This window comes from Euprymna scolopes, chromosome 29 (genome assembly GCF_053919585.1).
Source record: "Euprymna scolopes isolate OS-2025 chromosome 29, ASM5391958v1, whole genome shotgun sequence".
Taxonomy (NCBI): domain Eukaryota; kingdom Metazoa; phylum Mollusca; class Cephalopoda; order Sepiida; family Sepiolidae; genus Euprymna; species Euprymna scolopes.
The window spans coordinates 35,000,227-35,021,779 of record NC_136510.1 but is presented as its reverse complement, the minus strand read 5'-3'; the positions used below and the strand labels follow the sequence as shown (position 1 = coordinate 35,021,779).

The following is a 21,553-nucleotide window of genomic DNA, read 5'->3' as shown; positions in this document are numbered from 1 at the left end:
AGCTTTTTCATCAGTTTGGGTCGAAATTTTTTAGTTACCAATATATAAATGTATGTATGTATGTCTGTTTGCATGTCTACCTTAAATTTTCAATAGAAGCAACGGATTTTACAAAGATCAGTATCGTTTAAAGTTCGATCTTTCATACGACAAATATCGAAACATTGGCTAAAAACATTAATATATTCCCCTTCACCTAGGCACTTTTCTACAGGGGGGGTCACTTTTTTCGCCGATATTTTTTAAAGTTATCCTTTCCTTTAGATTGTCTAGCCTTAATTTTAAAAAATGTCGCTTCCGGTTTGGCGATGGTCGTAACAGCATAAGCGTTAGGTTTTACCCCGTTCTTTGCGGTAAGGATTCGAGCCTGCCTTCCTACTACCACTTTTTCGGGAGGCGGGGTAAATGATCAAGATTATCTCGCATAAGTCGGTCAGGACTATGTTCGTTAATAATTATTAGCTTATATTAAATGTTGCCACATAAAAATTGAAACAATTACAAAGAATCACAATGGTTAACATTTGTTTCATTGGTGGAGGAGAGTGATTTGATTTAAATTCACAAAAAAGTTGGCCAGCGCTATGATGGCGGCCCCGGGATGGTAGCAAACCCCAAGTTGGTGTGCACCATCCCTAGGTGAGGAGTTTCTGAAGAGCTGCACTAAATATAAACTTAACCTTTGACATTTAACTTGAAAATGGTGTGTGCCATTCCTAGGTGGGAAACTACTATCATGCAAGATTTGATCATGATCGGTCCAGTAGTGTGGGCTGTAAGAGAGTATGTATACATAGGCTATGACCTTAATCTTTAACCGTGAAAAATGGTTTGCACCATCCCTAGGCAGAGGACCATCATCATGCCAAGTTTGGTCATGTTCGGTCTAGTGGTATGGGCTGTAGGAAAGTTGTACACGCAGACACAGACACACAAACGCTACTATTTTGCACACACACACACACACACACACACACACACACACACATGTATATATATATATATATATATATAAGAACAAGTAGTTAATAAAACATGTTAAAAACACTTTGAAAAAGAGTTAAAAACATATTTAATTTTAAAAAGGAAACACTCAATAACTGGATAGTCCTTAATCCGCGGAGTTTCGAAGAAATAATTTCCTTTTCATCAGACGGTAGGATTTAGCAAAATGCGGGATCGGATTTTGCTTGCAAAAGTATTTGATGAAACTACAAGTAAGTCATATATATATATATATATATATATATTTATATGCGTTTTTTTATTACCTTATCATTCTGTTAAGTTACATTATTGTTTCGGCTACTCGGCCGTTTTTTTTTGGCCGTCTGTAGTGCCCTCAGACTTTTACAGAAATGTTCGGCCCCCCCCCAAAAAACAAAACAAAACAAAAAAACGGCCGTGTAGCCGAAACAATAATGTAACTTAGCAGAAAGATACGGTAATAAAAAATAAAACGCATATTTGCTCTACAACAGTATTGAGCACTTTCTTCAGTTTTTATTAATTACCATCTCCACCATATATATATATATATATATATATATATATATATATATATATATATATATATATATATAAAGGGTGCCGATTTACTTCTATCCATTTACTTCTATCATGCCTGTGTAGATATTACTGAAAAGGAAATAATACTTACGGATACAAAATGTTTCGTAAAGGTTGAGAACATAAAGTCGACTAAGTAGTAACTTTTATGCAATGGTTGATAAGGTAAATAAACGGAAAGACATCAAGATATTTATAACAATAAAAGACCACAAACGCAACGTTTCAAACATACGCTCATTAAAATACTGAAAAGAATAAATACGCTGAGAAAAGAATCAAGTAAAAATCAATGAAAACGTATCATTGAAGTTATAAAATGTTTTGAAGCGATGAAATAACTAAAACAACAAATTCATCTCATGTAACTTTAGAGGTTTGCTTGCATACATTAACTAAAATACAACGAAAGAAGCTATACAACTCGTCAAAACACTCGTAAACATTAATGTGAATAGGGACTCTTAATAATTGGGCACACGTAATAAAAACCATTCTGTCTGAGATCAATAAAGAAGCGAAACAAAGAACGAAGAAACAAAACAATTTTGACGTGATAATGGGATCGCATGACGCAGCTCAAACTGCAGAACCAAAACGATTCACGCGATCGCGTCGGAAAAGAAAAGGAAAAAATCAATTTGTCTTTTCACTGGCAATTTTGAAGTGGATCACAACTTTGTGAACTCAACTCGGTCTCTGCAAAGAAAAGACCTTTTGAGCAAAAATGCTAAATATTTGTCTGGGAAATAAAACAATATTGCGTAACAGAACTATGAGTTAAAAAGAATAAATAAATAATAGTTACTTTGAAATATTCCTTTAAATAACGATGTGCAAATTTATTAAGAGTATGACTGATATCGAATATACATAGGCAGTATTTAAAAAAGATGCCCTTTTTATAAAATTGATGCAACTCGAAATGAGATGCATTAACTTTATCGCATATATATATATATATATATATATATATATATATATATATATATATATATATATATATATATATATATATATATATATAGGGGGCTCCTGCATGCTTTGACAAACTATCGATACCCACGGGGGGGAGTGCCTGCGCGTGAATTTTTGTGACAGGAGGTACGCAATCTCCAACCACACCTCGGTCCTGGATATGACCTTAAACTATATCCGGTGGTGAGGCCCCAGCTTGCGGGCTTTGGGGAGTGTGGAGCCACCCTTTAATTGCCATTGCTCCCAGGTCCACTCTGACCCGGAGAGGTAGTACCTGTTAGGGTCCCAACTATGGGTTAAATAGAAACCGACTTAAAAACAACAAATATATTCTATTTAAAAAAAGATTCTTCCGAATCTTTGGATTCGGCATTAAATAACCTGATAAGGGTTGATATGCTGTAAAACAAAAACAACCAATCAACCAACCAACCACACACCTCCTTAATCGACATTGTTTAATGCCAGTGGCCAGTTAAGTGTGTACAGGACGACTAGAAACAAACTTTGTTTCCATATATATATATATATATATATATATATATATATATATATATATATATATATATATAATAGAACATGTTGGTACCAATAGTTAGGTATAGTGACTTTATTTCTAAAATTCTAAATGGCGTAATGGAAATATATTATAAGGTATTTGCAGCTCCTCTTCAAATTTTCGGATTTTAATTATGTCAAAATGCATTTTATTTTCTTTAGGCGGATCAATTGTTGCTATTTCTTCTGATGAATTAAGGGCATAATAGATTCACTGATTGATATAATAATTAAGTGGTTGATTTTGCGCTATAAAACAGATACTGTCAAGTATTGTAAATGTCAACTGAATAAAAGGAATAAATTATAAGATGGTCAACATCATGAACTTTGGAATATAATTTTTGTCAGTTATTTACTATATCACAGACACACACAGACACCCACACAGACACACACACACACGCGCGCATATATATATATATATATATATATATATATATATATATATATATATATATATATATATAATAGCTGTTAAAAAAAGAAGACTGGATTTTTATGTATTCATGGCAAAAAGGACGAAGGGAAAACATTTAATAGGGATTGAAGAAAATTTAACTAAATAAGGAGGTACGCATTAACTAGAATACATTGAATGAAGCAATACTCTGTAAACAAAGGGATTGTCTTTTTGGTCTGGATGTGATTATTCTCTTAGACGTTTCCTCTCCATTGTATAAGTATCATAACGATGAATTTAGTTTAGTCGTTCCCCCATTTTTTTCTTTCCGATAGTTTAATTTTATTTTAGTTTATTAAAACAAAACAAAACAAAGATCAAACAACAAACAAACTTCGCCTTGATTCAGCTTTGAAAAGTGGGGATGAAACCCGTTTGACTGAATCTACCCTCTTATCTAGCTATTTTTTTTCAACCGCCATCAGTTCTTTTTACTATGGATACAAAAAACAAAAACAAAAAACTTGCTTTTTTAACAGCTATAATAAAGTTTTGTACTATGTGTGTGTGTGTGTGTGTGTGTGTGTGTGTGTGTGTGTATGTGTGTGTGTGTGTGTGTGTAGTAAGTGACGACAATAGATATGTCAATTAAGGTTGATTGCGATATATATTTTCATAACATACTACTTAGCTCTACTCACGTATTGAGCACCGTTGAATTAAATATTGAAAATCGATACAAGGAATATCTCCTTATCACATTTTATGTGGTACATGAAATTTTATATATATATATATATATATACATATATATAAAGAGAGAGAGAGAGAGAGAGAGAGAGAGAGAGAGAGAGAGAGAGGGGGGGGAGTGTGCATCCGTTTGAAAAGGATAAAGAAATTTCTGTGGGAAATCTCAAGTTGGAGAACTCAATGCGAAACGAATCATGAATAAGTGTTACAAGAAAAAAAAAACTTACTTAGTCTAACCTCATTATAAATTTATTTCAACGCTTTACGTGCCTTTTCATATGAGGAGAGAAATGAAAGTTAGTATCTGACTTCAAAATGAAAATGTTACAACGTTTTCTTGTATTTGTCAGAAGGAAAAGGGGAAATAGTGAAAAAAAGAGGGGGGGAAGAGGAATAGAATAAAGTTGATAAAAAATGAATAAAAAATTAAGAAAGAAAACAACTAGGGAGGAAGGAATGGGAGCATTGTGGTTGTTGTTGGGGGGGGGAAAGCTCGAGAAACGTTTGAAAAAGACACACAGAGATGTCTCGTTTCTTCTATTTTTATTTATTTATTTACTTATTTTTTGCCAGCACTGACTGTTTATTTAAAATGGAGGATTTTCCCCCGAAATCACTTCAGGTTGGGATAATTGTCTGACTTGCTATTTCACTTTTCGCTTCCCTTCCACACTTGAAACGATTTGGTCTGGACGCTAGAATAAAGCATCTGTTTTACTCGCTAAATTCTATATGACGTAACGGAATTATACTTTTAAATATATTGACTAATACACATTGGACTTTATGATAGAATGCTGGATATATACTTCGTACACAACTCGTCTGTGATACATTGCATGCGTGACTTTATTTTAAGAAAAGTGTAAGTAATAGTTTTTTGTGAATGTTTAACTTCAGACGCTATATTTATCAGGTTGTATGAAAAGTTTGTGCCGGAGTTTAAAGTAAATTAAAAGTCTAAAAAGATATATGCAGTTAAATATTTAATCAAATTCTGATGACTGTAGATTCTTATATGTTAAACCTTTTTGCTCGTTGTGTTATGTGTGTAATCAATTAGTATCTTAATGAAGAAGCATCCCCAGGCAGACCCCCACCCTCTTCAGATGACGAATTAGTCAATTCGTCATCTGAAGAGGGTGGGGATCTGCCTGGGGATGCTTCTTCATTAAGTCTAAAATATCCAACTCTAAACTTTGCAAACCACCTTTAAGGCGTAGTCACCGTTTATTGCACATGTTGTGTTGTTTGCGAGGCATTTTTGCATTTATATAAATAGGAAAGTATTACTTTTGTTTTTTTCAGAGAGAATTTGCCCCTAGACAAGACGACAAGCTGTAACAGAGCGCATATGAGCGCGTATGAAAATAACCAGCGAAGGATGGATAGAAAGCAATTGTATTAGCAGCAGGGGCAGCGTTTGAATGCTTATGCAAATTAGCAAGTGTGCTCTGACTGGTGTCTGAAGAAAAAGGAAACCACGTGGTCGGGGAGGAAGAAGTTGACGCCGGATGAGACGGACACGAAAAATGAAGGTGAGAATGGGCCGGCTGTGGTAGGCGTGCGGTCGGAAGAAAGAGAAACGTGAACCACGTTAGATGGAAATGTGGCAGCGAGAAACATTTTAATTGGTATCGAGGCGGAAGATTAACGGTAATAAATGCTTTTGTTAAAGAAGAAATAATTATTTCCTTTGTAACTAATACTTTTTAAAAATCGTCCCTAGACAAGGTGTGAAGCCACTTGATGTAAGGGGCTAAAAAAAACGAAAGATTATTATCGTAAAAATAGATGTCTATTTGCCTTAGTTTTGAAAAGATGAAGATCAGTGGAATACTTCCAACAAGGAGAGAATTCCACAATCGTGCAGTTCTACTAGAATATGGAAGCTGTATGGCATCAAAACAGTGAATTGATGGGGACCACTTAACAAGTCAAAGAGCTGGAACAAAGGAAGCAGAATATAGATCTGGCAATTCTGAATAGCACATACCATAATAGTATTTATAGAAAAGACTGAGACTAGCAACATCGCATCTATGAGAGAGAGAGAGAGAGAGAGGGAGGGGAGAGAGAGAGGGGAGAGAGAGGGGGGAGAGAGATGTTGGAGCGACAAAGATATTGAGACTAATCAAATAGTTCCTATTTACAATGCCTCCCCACGGGACAGAGTTAAGACACCAGGGTCGTTTTTTTAACGTGGAGAAAAGGAACAAAAAATAAAAATTGTCTCAGTCGTGAAAGATTTCTCCTCCACTGACAGAGAACAAGAAATTGAAGTGCAGCACCTGAAGAACAGATACTATACTTTGATCTTAAATTTGCATAAATGGGCAAAGTATGCATCTTTGTTTAATAAGTAATTTTTTCTAAATACGTTTCATGACATATATTTATATAGTCTGATACGTAAATCAATATGGCTTTCTTGCTCGAAAGGTGACTGCTGTCCTACAAGATGGCTTCCTTGTGTAACTTGTCGCCGGCGAAGTACGTATTGCATACGTGACCCGAATTCGATCGATAACAAGCATCTACTGCTGTAGACAGGCCGTGGATAGCTGACTTATTGATGGCTTGTTAAATCAGGATAACATGCTGGACAGACGGCCTATTTGAGTTATCTAGGACTCTCTCTTTTCCTTTAAGCGGACATGTTTATAATTGCGATAATCGACTTTCTGGATAAGTTATCATGGCGAATACGGTTCTTTGATGTGAGAACGGTACGTTATCCTTTGGTCTAATAGCACAAATGTACAATAATACTTGAGTTTGATATAATCGTTAGAGTGATCGCTAATGAGTTGGGAGACCAGGGTTCAATCCTGACATGACGCATACCAAAAGACTAAAAGAAAAAAGCATTATATGATAAAGATCACAGGTAAATGAAGTAATCTGAGGATGGAGTATCACTTTATCCTTTGTGTAGTAGGTTATAATTATGTTCTCGACGTATGACTAAACGGCGTAGTCCATCGGGTTCAGGTCGGGGAAGGAGAGGGCAGTGATAGAAGGATACAAAGTCGTAGCACTCTTTCTGAAACCAATCATGAGGCTCTTTGGACATATGGTTTGGTGCCGAGTCCTACTGCCACACCCAGGGTCTGCCAGCGGCCACCGGATTTCACGAGGGGATCATCACACTCTTCAGCACATCCAGGTACACTTTGGTGTTGACTTTCAAGTGAACTTCGAAGATGTGAGGTTGCATGATGTGGCTCTCACTTAAAATCCCACCAAAGTCCATAACTGTGGCCGGAAACTTAGTTACTATTACCCCGGGCACCAACCTGCTATCCGGATTTGCATTTTTGAGGGTTCTGGCAATGGCTGTGCTGTCATAAATTGGATCGGTAGAGAGCATGAGTTTTACAGCGGCGCATCTCCGATCTCACTCGTTGAACATTGTTTCACTTTTAGACATGATAGAAGGCTCCTATCGCTCTTGGGATTCGTACACAACAGGCAACAGATGATTTGCAACATATAAATAAGATAAAACCAGTTTTCATCAAATAAAAATTGAATCATATTGCCTACCCTGTATATTCCTTTTGATGCTTAAACATACTAGTGAGACCTGTGGAAATTTAACCAGGGACTCATTCATATGTAATATATTGATGTTCGCATTCTGTAGATGTTTAGCGTAAATAAAGACGCTCTGGTATTATTGTAGCTATTTTGTTAAATTTGCAAAAGTATTTATCCAAGCTAGCAGAGACGCTCGGCGTAGCCAGGTCGTAAAATACACTTAAATATGATATTTAAATTCTTGCAGATTTCGTATGTATTAATAAAAATGTAATGTTCTATCGATTTTTATATATTATAAAGTTGCGATTTAAAAAAAAATATATATAACTTGTGCTCATCAGTTTGAATCGAAACCGAATCCTGAACACACACACACACACACACACACACATATATATATATACACATATATATATAATTTTAGTTCCTTTAGCTATAATCGAAACCGAAACCAAAACTTATCAAGAATTTTTGATAAATTTATTAATAAAAACATAGATTATTTAGGTGCCATCAGCTATAATCGAAACCGAAATCAAAACTTATGAAGAATTCTTAGTAAAATTATTTACAAAAAAAATTAATGGCTTAAGTTTTATTAGCTATAATCGAAACCGAAACCAAAACTTTAGAAAAATTCTTGGTAAAATTAATCATTACAAGAAATGGAAGTACATAACAATTAAACGCCCCGGGTATAAGCGTGACACAGAAAATAACACACACGCTATTTTATCTATAATATAAATATCACCTGTCTGTTTAAATGTATGCATGTATTATTATGAATTTTATTACGAATGCAAACATAAAAATAATAAAAAGACCTTCATAAAATACAAATGAAAAATAATGAATTCGGTACATATTGCTGAAATAAAAAGAACGGGGAGACTCTTTCAAAGCCCGGAAAATATACAATAGATGAACGACCAACGTATGAAAATCGCAAAGCCACGACACACAATAATAACTTTCAAAGCTAAATTTTATCACAAAATATTTAAACTGCGGTAAGGTGGGTGGGGTGAGAGGAATAAGATTAAGTAAAAATAAAAGAAACAGATTACGAGAGTGTGGAAGGGGTATCTTTACATACTATCTAAAAATGTCGACGAGAAATATATCTTCTCTTCGGCCTACAATTAAATTTTTAAATTTTCATTTGAATACATAATCCAATTTAAGGATTATGTCACATCACCCCACCAAAATAAGTGAAATAGACTCACATGTGAGACTATTTCACGAAATTTCGCGCAAGTGGCGCAGGCAATTATCACAATCCTCGCTAAAAAGCTAAATTGAGTAGGCGTGTCTCCAAGTATTTATCTGACGGAAGGCCTTTGTACCAATACTTATGCGGACGTAAATTATTTCTCTTAACTTCTTTCTTATAACTGTCACTGTCTTCATCTTTTTCACTTGGTGTATATTTATTAAACTCATGTTCATCGCTGCCGTCATCATTTTCTTCCCCGTCCTCCTTACTATCGGCATATACTACATCTTCGTCACATGAACCATTCTCGCAAGTAACCTTATCGTCATCTTCATCGTTTGGTTTATTTTTATCTCCATCACTATCATCATCGTCGTAATCATTATTACTATCGTCCTCACCGTCATAATCAATATCATTTAACTTATTCAGATAACTGTCATCCCTTTTGTATTTTAATACGTTATCGTGGTCCTTGTCACATTTATCGTTTAATTTCTTCTCACTGTCATCTTTAGCTTTCTCTTTCGATTTATTCTCATTAACATCATCGTCATTGCTATTACTGAATTTATTCGGACAACTGTCATTCTTCGTTTTGGTATCTATTGATGCCGGGTACACGGGTTAGTTAATATATAGATCACATGTATACAGTGTCTTATTTATAAGAGGTTCTATATTTCGCTTTTTAAATAAATAAAATAACTGTTTCCTTTCAATTTATGTTTTTAGTTATTACACAACATTTTAATCATATAAATTAAAGCTTTAAATAATTACAGTTTAACCAATAAAACATGTTTTTTCATGGGGTGGATTTTTTTCATGGGGTGGATTTTTTCATGGGGTGGATTTTTTTTCATGGGGAGAATTTTTTTTTCATGGGGTGGATTTTTTTTCATGGGGTGGATTTTTTTTTGGGGGGGTGGATTTTTTAATGGGGTGGATTTTTTCATGGAGCGGATTTTTTTCATTGGGTGGATTTTTTTCATTGGGTGGATTTTTTTCATGGGGTGGATTTGTTTATTTATGTTACTGATCAGTCGTTTCATTCTGTTCCCCTAGATCACGAGTTCGAGCATCACTAGAAACCTTCTTGGTATTGATCTTCGTCTACATTGTTGTTGTTTCATTACGTTTCGTCCAACTCATTCTCTGCCCTTCCTCAGGTGATGGATACGATTTATGAGTCTTATAACTGTATCCCCAGTAATTACTGCCTTCCATAGTTGTTATTGTCTCACAACGTTTTAGCCAAATAATCCTCTGGACTACTTGGGTAGGATTTAAACCGCTATCTTCAGACAATACTCACCTGGTAAGGTAGAAACTCAACAACTATAACCACTGCGCCAACGGAACCCACATACAACTCTATCCACTGTAGTGTCATAACGTTGAGCATTCCATCATCGTTGATGACAGAGGCCAGTCGCTGAAATTGAATGCTTGTCAAAACAGCGAACAAATACCCTTTTTTTTTTAAAATGAAATAGAATTATCTTCATTCTCTACAATTATATAACTGCAACTTTGTATGTGTGTGTGCGTGTGTGTGCGTGTGTGTGTGTTTTTGTGTGTGTGTATGTGTGTGTGTGTGTATGCGTGTGTGTATGTGTGTATGTGTGTATGTGTGTGTGTATGTGTGTGTATGTGTGTGCGTGTATGTGAGTGTGTGTATGTGAGTGTGTGTATGTGTGTGTATGTGTTTGTGTGTATGTGTGTGTGTGTGTGTGAGTGCGTTCTTGATAGACTCCGAAAGGCTGAACAGATTTTCTTTAAAATTTACAGAACTTTGTGTATTACTCTTGGAGTGATCTTTGTTAAGTTTTGTCTCAAAATACTCTCGATAATTACCGATAATCGATAATCGAAACCATTATTTTAATTCATCTATCATCGTTAAGCCATTTTTTCCATGTCGTCGCTTAGCAACAATGATAGAACGGGCCGTGAAAATTCTATAGTGGGTAAGTTGATAGCGTGTATTTCTTTTTTGTTTTTGTTTTGCATGACGTGACTGTAGGTTCAAACTCCGCACGTAAATTTCTTTTTTTTTTTTTCATTAACTGCAAAGTATTTTATAAGACTTGGAAATTTTTTTTTTTTTTTTTTTTTTGCATGACGTGATATGTAGGTTCAAACCTTGCACGTAAATTTCTTAATGTTTTTCTTTCGTTAACTGAAAAGAAGTTTATGTAAAATAATTTTATAAAAGAAACAGTAGGTTCTCTAAAGTGCAATGTAGAATAACATATATTTTTGATTAAGTTACTGCATGGAGGCATGTGAAGCTTCCTCGAAGGCGATATCACGGATTTCGATGACAATAAAAATATACGAGCGTGATATATTTGTTGATCATCATTCAATCCCGGGCAACGTCGGTTTTCCCTGCATTTCAATTAGACCCGACGCGTGTCATCAATGGCGTCCGCAGCCCAAACTGATATAAGTCTGCTTTCGACGGACTTCAACGCTCTGACTGTTCTACAATGAGATTCAATTCTCCTCTCTTTCGATGAAGAAAGAGAGAGAGAGAGAGATGGGTATTGAAAGAGAGAGAGAATGGGAGAGAGAGAGAGAGAGAGAAAGAGAGAGAGGAAGACATACATAGAATTTGACACAAGCTCAAAATGAAATGTTATTTTCTTTGTCGAACTGTCGTCAACCAGCAGGCCTGACTTTTACACCTCTTGGCACTCTTCCACGCTTAAAACTGTGCACGCCATAAGTTTGTCTTTGTCTCCCCTATGAAAGCAAGTACACATTTGGTACAGGGTAAGTTTGGCAGAAGGGGCCAAAATTGTGGGAAGCTCAAGACTCACCCGATAGGGTTTCTCACCTAGCGTGCCACACATTGATATAGGTTGAGTTGAGTACCTGCCATGAAAATAACGATACATCAGAGATAAACTCGCAACGTCCACTTGATTTCGGAACCGGTTAGCTGGGTGTGTTAATCTACAATAATAGCTTATTGTTTTTCTAATTACTTGCCTCGCCACGAGGGCAGAGTTGGACACAAGGTCGGTTTTTAATGTAGGGAAAACGCAGCTCCTCAAAAAGGGGCACTCTGGATAGAAACAAGAATAAAAATTCTCTCAGTCATAAAGGATTTTTCCTCTACTGACCGAGGACAGAAAGATAAAGTGTAGCATCACAACAGATACTACACTTAGCTGAGCAGATTAAGGAAAAATCGTTCATTTTGGTAAGCAAGCATGAAACTTCGCACAATTGCTCACAATGGTCTACTCTTCCGAAAAAACTTTTGAGCCACTCAAAAAATCCAAGATGGCCGCCATTTTCAAGATGGCCGCCATTCTGAAATTCAATATTGCTAGTTTACAAAGTATCTAACCGATTTTCACAATTTTTGAGTCAAATTATATGTTTTAGGGGATGGAAAAGCAGTAAATGACACAAAAATAACCGATAAATGAGTCCTACAATCCAGAAAGGCACATATATGAGATGAATTTAAGCAAATATTGTCAATTTTTGCCTTTTATTGCCATTAAACCGAATCTTTGACTTGATATTCAATTCCCCAAGTGAGCTGAATGTATTAGTTATAAAAATCAATCCTTTCAGCTCATTGTTATAATATGTCATATGTAAGAGAGTGATTGTCATAACACAACCAGGGCATAACGGTGACATCACTGCTGTGAAACTCAGCATCAGGTCCAGTATCAACTAATTACGGACACACTGTTCATGCTTAAGTGTCCCAAATGCTGTCTAATAAACCCCATGGACAAAATAATGTTCAGTCTGTTAGATAGCCGCACCTCAATTGACAGGATATGCCAGCGCGGGAGAGCCGAGCCAAAGGTAACGGGGCTATAGTTACCTGGATGGTGTACAGATCGCACGGGACTTTAATGATACTGGATGAACGGTCGGGCTAGGTGTAGGGAACCTACCTTTCTGAACCTAGTTGTATTCCATATCTGAATGTGTCAAAATATATTCGGTAACTGTGGTTACAGGTGGTAAAAGGATAAACCCTCGGCCTGAAGCCTATAACATTTACAGAATGTCTATTGAGAAGACGTCAAATGTGAAAACTGATTGGAGCAAATGCTGCCTATGTCAGACAGATAAAACCGGAGAGGATCTCAGTAGTCCCATTCCAGGTCGCAGTAAATCAGATGGATATTCAATACTGGCTACAAATATTCCTCTTTTTCAAGAACTCTGTCAGATGCCCATGATTATTAATCCTGCTAGGCTCGATGAAAGTGATGGTATTGAAGATACATTGCGGCAAAACAATGCTCAGTACCATCAGAGTTGCCGTGCTTTGTTCAAAAATACCAAACTTGATCGGGCCAGGAAAAGGGCATCTGACGCTTAGGAACATACTGACAAGAGTTGTTCAAAGACTCGAATAGTGAGTTTAAAGCCAGAACAATGTTTCATCTGCGACAAAGAATTTCTAGATGATGGACAAAGACGTGAAGTCATGACAATGGGGCTCAGCAGTAGGCTCAATGAATGTGCCACAACTCTAGTTGAATGTAAAATTCTTGCCCGATTGAGTGCTGGTGATGCCATTGCACAAGAGTTGAAGTATCATAAAGATTGTTTAACAACTCTTTACAACAGGGAAAGATGTCACCTTGCTGCTCTACAAAAAAAGGAAAATGAAGATTCTCAGAAAAAAGGAATCCATCCATTGGTATATTCAGAGCTTCTTGCTTATATAGTTGAAGCTAATACGAACAGTGATGCACCAGTTGTGTTTAAACTTGCAGATCTCATCACACTGTATAAGCAACGACTTGAACATTTGGAACTGCATGAACTTGCCTCATATGTTCCCTCAACAAGACTGAAAGAGAAGCGTTTGTCAGATATACCAGCACTTGAAGCTCACAAGAGTGGGAGAGATGTTATCTTGTCCTTTACAGAGGATACAGAGTCAATCTTGTCAAAAGCTTCAGAATTTTCTGATGCTGTTATACTCAACAAAGCTGCTAGTATTTTGTGAATACACATGCTTGCTCATGAATGGAAATTTAATGGTAGATTCCGTGCAGACTCAGTGGGAAATTCTATTCCTCAATCACTACAACAATTTGTTTGTATGGTGGAGCACGGCGTCGATATCAAGTTGCAACTGGAATTAGGTTCATCAAAGACAGACTTGGCTTTAGCTCAGCTCCTGCAGTACAACTGCTACAGCCACAAAAGCAATTCATCCACATTCAGACATTCACACAATCGTGAGACTCCCTTTCCCATCTTTATGGGCCTATCTTTGCATGGGAAAACACGAAAACGAGGACTTGTGGAACTGTTATATGACCATGGACTAAGCATTTCATATGACAGGGTGCTTGAAATATCTGCTCAATTGGGTGATGCCGTTGTTGACAGGTACACTGAAGAGGGTGTTGTGTGCCCTACAGAACTTAGGAAAGGTCTTTTTAGCACATCAGCTATGGACAATATAGATCACAATCCGTCTGCAACAACAGCTACAACATCCTTTTATGGTACCAGTATCTCACTATTTCAACATCCAACGTCTGACAGTGATGGTGAACTGCGTGAGCCACTTATGATCAAAAATCATAGTATAAAACGGGTGCCTGAACTTCCAGAATCTTTCACAAACATTCATCCTGCATATCTAAAGAACAAGACTCCGTCGCCTCCAGAGTTCGAATATCCAACAAGTGTCGATGTTGACTTTCCCAGGCTTTTGTTTGCAAATGAATTTCAGTGGCTAGAAAAGGTTCATCTGAGACAAAGCATTGATGATGACGTTAACATAACCTGGTCGGCACACCATGCTTCTGAGAAGAGAGGTTTAGATTTCAAAGTGAGCATTACATCAATTCTACCTCTCCTCCGAGAACAAGCCCACTCAGTTGCCACAATACGACATGTTATGGAGAGGATTAGAGAGACAATAGCGTTCCTCAACCCAGGGCAAATTCCAGTCATAACTGCTGATCAGCCACTTTATGCATTGACCAAGCAAATACAATGGCACTGGCCTCAGCAATATGGTGAAAATAAGTTCGTCATCATGTTTGGCGGCTTGCATGTTGAAATGGCTGCACTGAAGTCAATTGGGTGGCTTCTAAAAGCAAGTGGTTGGATAGAAGCCATTGTAGAAGCAGATATAGCTTCGTCTACTATTGCAGAATCTTTCATCACTGCTTCAAGTGTTACTAGGACACGATACGCTCACCAGATTACTGCATGTAGTCTCTACACACTGATGAAAAAAAGCATACGAGTATTACATTGCAGATACTTCTTTGGAGCAAGATGCGTCAGTTATCTTAAGTTTTGATGAGTGGTGTGAGAAGCGAAAAGCAGAGAGCCCGCAATTCAGTTACTGGTATCTAGTGCTTTCAATGGAACTGATCATACTATCTCTGATACGTTCTTTCAGGGAAGCTGACTTCAGACTTTATGTCGAAACACTGATGGAGCTGATACCATACTTCTTTGCCAACAATAACTACAACTATGCAAGATGGCTATCAGTTCATCTGAAGGACATGCTGTGCTTAGAGCAGACCCATCCTGATACGCATTTGCAATTAAAAAATAGCAAATTTGTTGTCTTCAAGTCATTGCGACCATTTTCTTCTATGGCGATTGATCAAGCACATGGACAGGAAAATGCAATCATCAAAGGAAAGGGTGGGGTCGTAGGTGTGACAGAGGATCCTTCAGCACTACGAAGATGGATGGTAGCAGGGTCAGAAGTGAGTCGTCTTACTGAAGAATATGAAGCACTGTCATCGAACAAGGATGTTACTTTTTCCATGCTTTTACTGGTTGTGACAATGTGTCAGCCTTTCGATATAAAGCTAAAAAGACAGCACTTCAGACATGGAATTTTTTACCTGACGTGACGGACGTATTTGTCAAGCTGAGCAGTCATCCACCAGTCATAACAAGTGAGGACCAAGCAGTTATTGACCAGTTTGTCATCACAATGTATGACAGATCTACCTCCCTCACAAAAATAGATGCTGAAAGATTGGACATGTTTGCTCGTAAACAGATACCCTAGGACTCCATACCTCCAACTAAAGCAGCTTTAACTGAACACACAAAGCGTACAACATATCAAGCAGGGTGCATTTGGAGTCAAGCAACATGCTGTCACATGGAAATTGATAGTCCTGGAGAGTGGGGGTGGAAGAAGCACGGCAATACATGGAAGATATTTTGGACAACACTTCCGCCAGTTGCAGAAAGCTGCAAGGAACTAACAAAATGCGGATGCAAGACAATGCTTTGGAAGATGCAAATGCTATAAACTCGGCCTTCCAAGTACAAATTTATGCAGCTGCAATTGCGAGTGTTGAACGTGGGAATCCTGATGAAAACACAAGAACAAGAGGAGAAAAATGCGGGATAAACTGAGATAAGTGTGTAAAATATAGCGTTTATTACACTCAAATGGTGTTAAATCTTTATTTTGTCGTCAGAAATGGCTTTGTTGACATCAGAAACATATAAATTGATATATAATATGTGGAAATCGGTCAAAAATGACGCATTTAGTTCACAAAATGATAAATTTTACCATCCGTGGCGGCCGTCTTGAAAAATGGCGGCCATCTTGGATTGTTTGAGTGGCCCAAAAGTTTTTTCGGAAGGGTAGACCATTGTGAGCAATCGTGCCAAGTTTCATGCTTGCTCACCAAAATGCACGATTCTTCATCAATTTTGACTTAAGCTGCTCAGCTAACTGTGATCTTGGCCTGAAGGCCAAAAACGTATCAGCTTATTGTTTGTCTATTACAAATTTAAAACGATTGTTCAGTTTCTCTTCTAAATGAGTCAGTCATGACGTTTGTAACGCGATCCACACATTATTACGGTTCAGCGATGACGTCACTTTGACGAGGTCTGCGACCTCCATTTGAGAAAGAGGAAATTATATTTTTATTTTTAGTTTTTTTATTTTTCAAATTATTTACTACCAGATATTTTATGAAAAAATGCTTATCGTCGTTTCTTTCCGTTCATTTATTTCCTTCGATTGATGCACTCATAGACGTTCGCCTGCTTCATAAGGCGGTCTAAAGATATACAAGGTTTACTACAGCAATTGGATAGAAAAAAGCAAAAGAGTAAAAGACACCTATAAGTTCGACACAACAGGAAAATGTGCTCAACATTCTAATAATAATAATAATAATAATAATAATAATAATAATAATAATAATAATAATAATAATAATAATAATAACAACAATAATAATAATAATAATAACAAAATAATAATATATATATATATATGTATATGCAGTAAGTTATAAAAATGTATATGACAATTAAGCTACACAGAATATTCCGCGTTTCATTCTCGTGAGAATTCATCAGGAAGCCTGACGAATTCTCACGAGAATGAACAATAAATCTACACATATATATATATACATATATATATATATATATATGCGTAGATTTGTTGTTCATTCTCGTGAGAATTTGGACAAATTTAAACCATATATCGTTCGAAAACGTTCACACGAACGGCCTCTCATCAGACAGTGTGAAAAAAAAAAAACACTTTTACAATGAACAATATGCAATCCATTTCCCTTTTAAAGAAAACTATGAGAATATATTTTACCTAAATCTCTTCTTTCCAAGGTTTTAAAAAAAATGATTTTATATATATATATATATATATATATATGTGTGTGTGTGTGTGTGTGTGTGTGTGTGTGTGTGTGTGTGTGTATGTGTGTGTGTATGTATATACATATATACATATATATTGTATATACATATATATATATATTATATATACATGCATATACATATATATGTATATATATTATATACATATATATGTATACATATACATATATATGCATATATTATATATATGCATATATATACACATATATATATATACATATATATATAGTATATACATATATATGTATATATATACATATATATATACATATATACATATATATATGTATATATACATATATACATATATATACATATATATATATTATATATATATATATTATATATATACATATGTATGTATATACTATATATACATATATTTATTATATATATACATATATATATTATATATATATACATATATATTTATTATATATATACATATATATAATATATATACACATATATATCATATATACATATATATATTATATATACATATATTATATATATACATATATATATTATATATATACTTATATTATATTATATATATATATGTATATATATACATATATATGCATATATATGCATATATATACATATATATATGTATATATATACATATATATATGTATATATATACATATATGTATATGCACATATATACATATATATATGCATCTATATATACATATATATATGCATATATATACATATATACATATATATGTATATATAAATATATATATGCATATATGTACATATATACATATATATGTATATATACATATATATACATATATATATTATATATATATACATATATATATATATTATATATACATATGTATGTATATATTATATATACATATATTTATTATATATATATACACATATATAATATATACATATATATATATTATATATATACATATATATATTATATATACATATATATATTATATATACATATATATATATTATATATATACATATATATATTATATATATACTTATATATATTATATATATACTTATATATATATGTATATATATATATATATATATATATATATATATATATATATATATATATATATATATATATATTCCACTGTTAATTAATAAGCACTGCTGATATTGGAATAGAAATTCAAAATTGAACGGTTTAAAAAGACCAAACATGTACAAGATTTTTAAATAAATAAATTTATTAAAATCAGATTTTCGATTCAGAAAAGAATCGTCGTGACGAAAATATAAGATCGATACAATATTAACCGGACCAATGTGCGCAGACTTCAATTGTTTTGTGTCCATTGGCTAAATGATTATTGATTAATGGGAGACTGTGCTCATATTATTCCTCTAAAAATTTTTTTAAATACTCCAAAGAAAAGAAAATGTGGGATACATTTATTAATAGATATCTGATGTTTAGTGTTTAATTAAAGAAAACATCTAAAGCATCTAAATTTCCCCGGAAAGGTTCTTCTTTATCTACATAGAGTAAAAAAATTAAACTAAATATAACTCACATTTATCATTCAGTTGTGTTCTGAAAGTTCATTATGATGAATAAAAATTGCAAACCTATAAAATGTTTTAAACGGATTTTACTATCGTACCATACAAATCTGGCATTTATTGGCGCAGAATTACGTAAATAACCTGAAGAAAAACTAAATGAAAACGAACCGGCGTCCGGAACAAAACGACGCGACGTTCCAGCAGAAAAAAAAAAAAAAAAAAAAAAAATGAAACAACATTTAAAGCAATAAAAACACTCAGCGTACGTTTATTTTTATGAGAAATTATTTATTTTTTTACGAAATATTCTGTTAATTTTTTTTTTTTTCAAGAGAAAGATAAACTTTGATTTGTTTTCGATAATTTTTTTTTTTTTAAATAAATAAACTAAAGATTGTTAAGGATATAACCGACGAAAGAGCAATTTTACAAAGAAAAATAAAAGTATGAGATATTTTTTGGTAATTTTCCAAAACGTTGCAGATTTTTTTTTGGGGGGGGAGGGGGTTTCACGCTGACGGCAAAGAAGGAATAGAGGAAGTGGACGGAAGTTGTTTAACATTTTACATGTGCGTTAATATTGAGACGAAGGTGGAAAAGAGGGCTTTGGCGTGCAAAGATGTCGGCTTTTCTTGCGATCTTATTGGATAAGCGCTTCGGTATCTCATTCTGATTGCGGAACCAGTCAATAAAGAAGAACGAACAATAAGTCGATTTTGCCTATTTCTAAAGCTCTACCAGTGCCCGGATGTTCGTTCATAGGAACAACGAAGCCATCTGATCACTCTGAAAGGATGGTGGATGACACGTGCAGAATTGTGAAGCAAAAGTTGCGCAATCACTAACCACTCCTCTCCTGAGTAGGTACTGCTGGATTCCAGTGGCAAGAGGAAAATCTAAGACGACTGGAAACAATGCCGAAATAAATAGAGAGACCACCTCTTATGCCATAATGTTCACCCATTTAAGGACGGCCAAGGGATCACGATCTTAACTTCCGTGACGGGAAAGGGGTTTTCAATGTAATTAGGGCGTATAAGAACTATGACGTATCTATAAATATACGCATCCACCTATGTTGCTGGAGATGAGTTTAAGTACTTAAAAAAAGCGAGGAAAAGAATATGCTGCCATTTTTTTTTTGACGATCTGTGGACGCTAGTAATATAATAATGAGTGTCGACAACCTTAACGTCAAGGTAAAGATGTGATTCGACTGCTGGCGATTAGGGTTAGTTCAACCGTTCATCACGTCGTCGTAATTATACAGATGAGCTGGCGTTACAAGCGACGTTAACAAGAATACACAATGTCTGAGAGAAATAGCGTAACAAGAGATGAAGGCGGACAACGGCGGAGGTAAAATGCCAGCACGTCCGCATCATTAACTGCTGAATAATAGCGAAATGGCTTTTCGTCCAACAAAACAGCGCGTGATTATAAAAGTCGTATTTCGAACTAAAGTAATAAGATAGAGCTTGCGAACGTGTGTGTATGTATGTATGTATGTGTGTGCGTGTGTGTGTGTGTGAGTATGTATTTGTGTGTGATAGTGTGTGTGTAAGTGTGGGTGTGAGTGTGTGTGAGTTGTGCGCATATGCGTGTATGTGAGTGTGTGTGCGTGTGTGAGTGTGTGTGCGTGTGTGAGTGTGTGTGAGTGTGTGCGTGTTTTTTTTTGTGTGTATGCGTGTGTGTGAGTGTGTGTGCTTGTCTATCAGTGTATGTGTGAGTGTGTGAGTGTATGTGAGTGTGTGTGTGAATGTTTGTGTTAGTGTGCGTGTGTGAGAGTGTGTGGGCGAGTGTGTATATGTGTGTGAGTGTGTATGTATGAGTGGGTGTGTGTATGTGTGTGTGCATGTGTATGTGTGTATGTGTATGTGTGCGTGTGTGTGTGTGTTTATTCGCAACCCAACTGCTGCAAGATTATGTTCCTGACTTTTTAGGGTGAGAATTAATAGTTTGTACAATTTTGTTTATTATTATTGCACAACCTGACACTCTTCTAAAGATCGAGAGTTCAATCCTCAGTACGGGCGATACTAAGAATACAATTGCGACTTTTAAAACTTCTACTCGATCATAGCTAACGAAACGAGGGTATGCTATCCCCCGTTCAAAATTATGCACAAGTACCTGAAATCTAGAGAAAGATTCCCGAGTTCGACAAAATAAACATGAAGAAAGTCGAAATTTTGTGAGAATAACTGTCAAGATGGAAGCAGTAGTCCTAATAATTACCAAACAATTCAAATGCAGCAAGGTTAGTCAGTTTTACCCGGAGTAAATGGTTA

At 35.2% G+C, this 21,553-nt stretch overlaps 1 long non-coding RNA gene across 1 annotated transcript in view; it reads left to right on the top strand.

The window, feature by feature from the left end:
* The window catches only part of LOC145252393 (uncharacterized), a 120,971-nt gene that overhangs the window by 44,562 nt on the left and 54,856 nt on the right, over positions 1–21,553 (top strand). Inside the window, exon 2 of the long non-coding RNA XR_013863589.1 lies at positions 5,567–5,914. This is a non-coding gene — a long non-coding RNA (uncharacterized LOC145252393). The remainder of the gene's footprint in view (positions 1–5,566; positions 5,915–21,553) is intronic.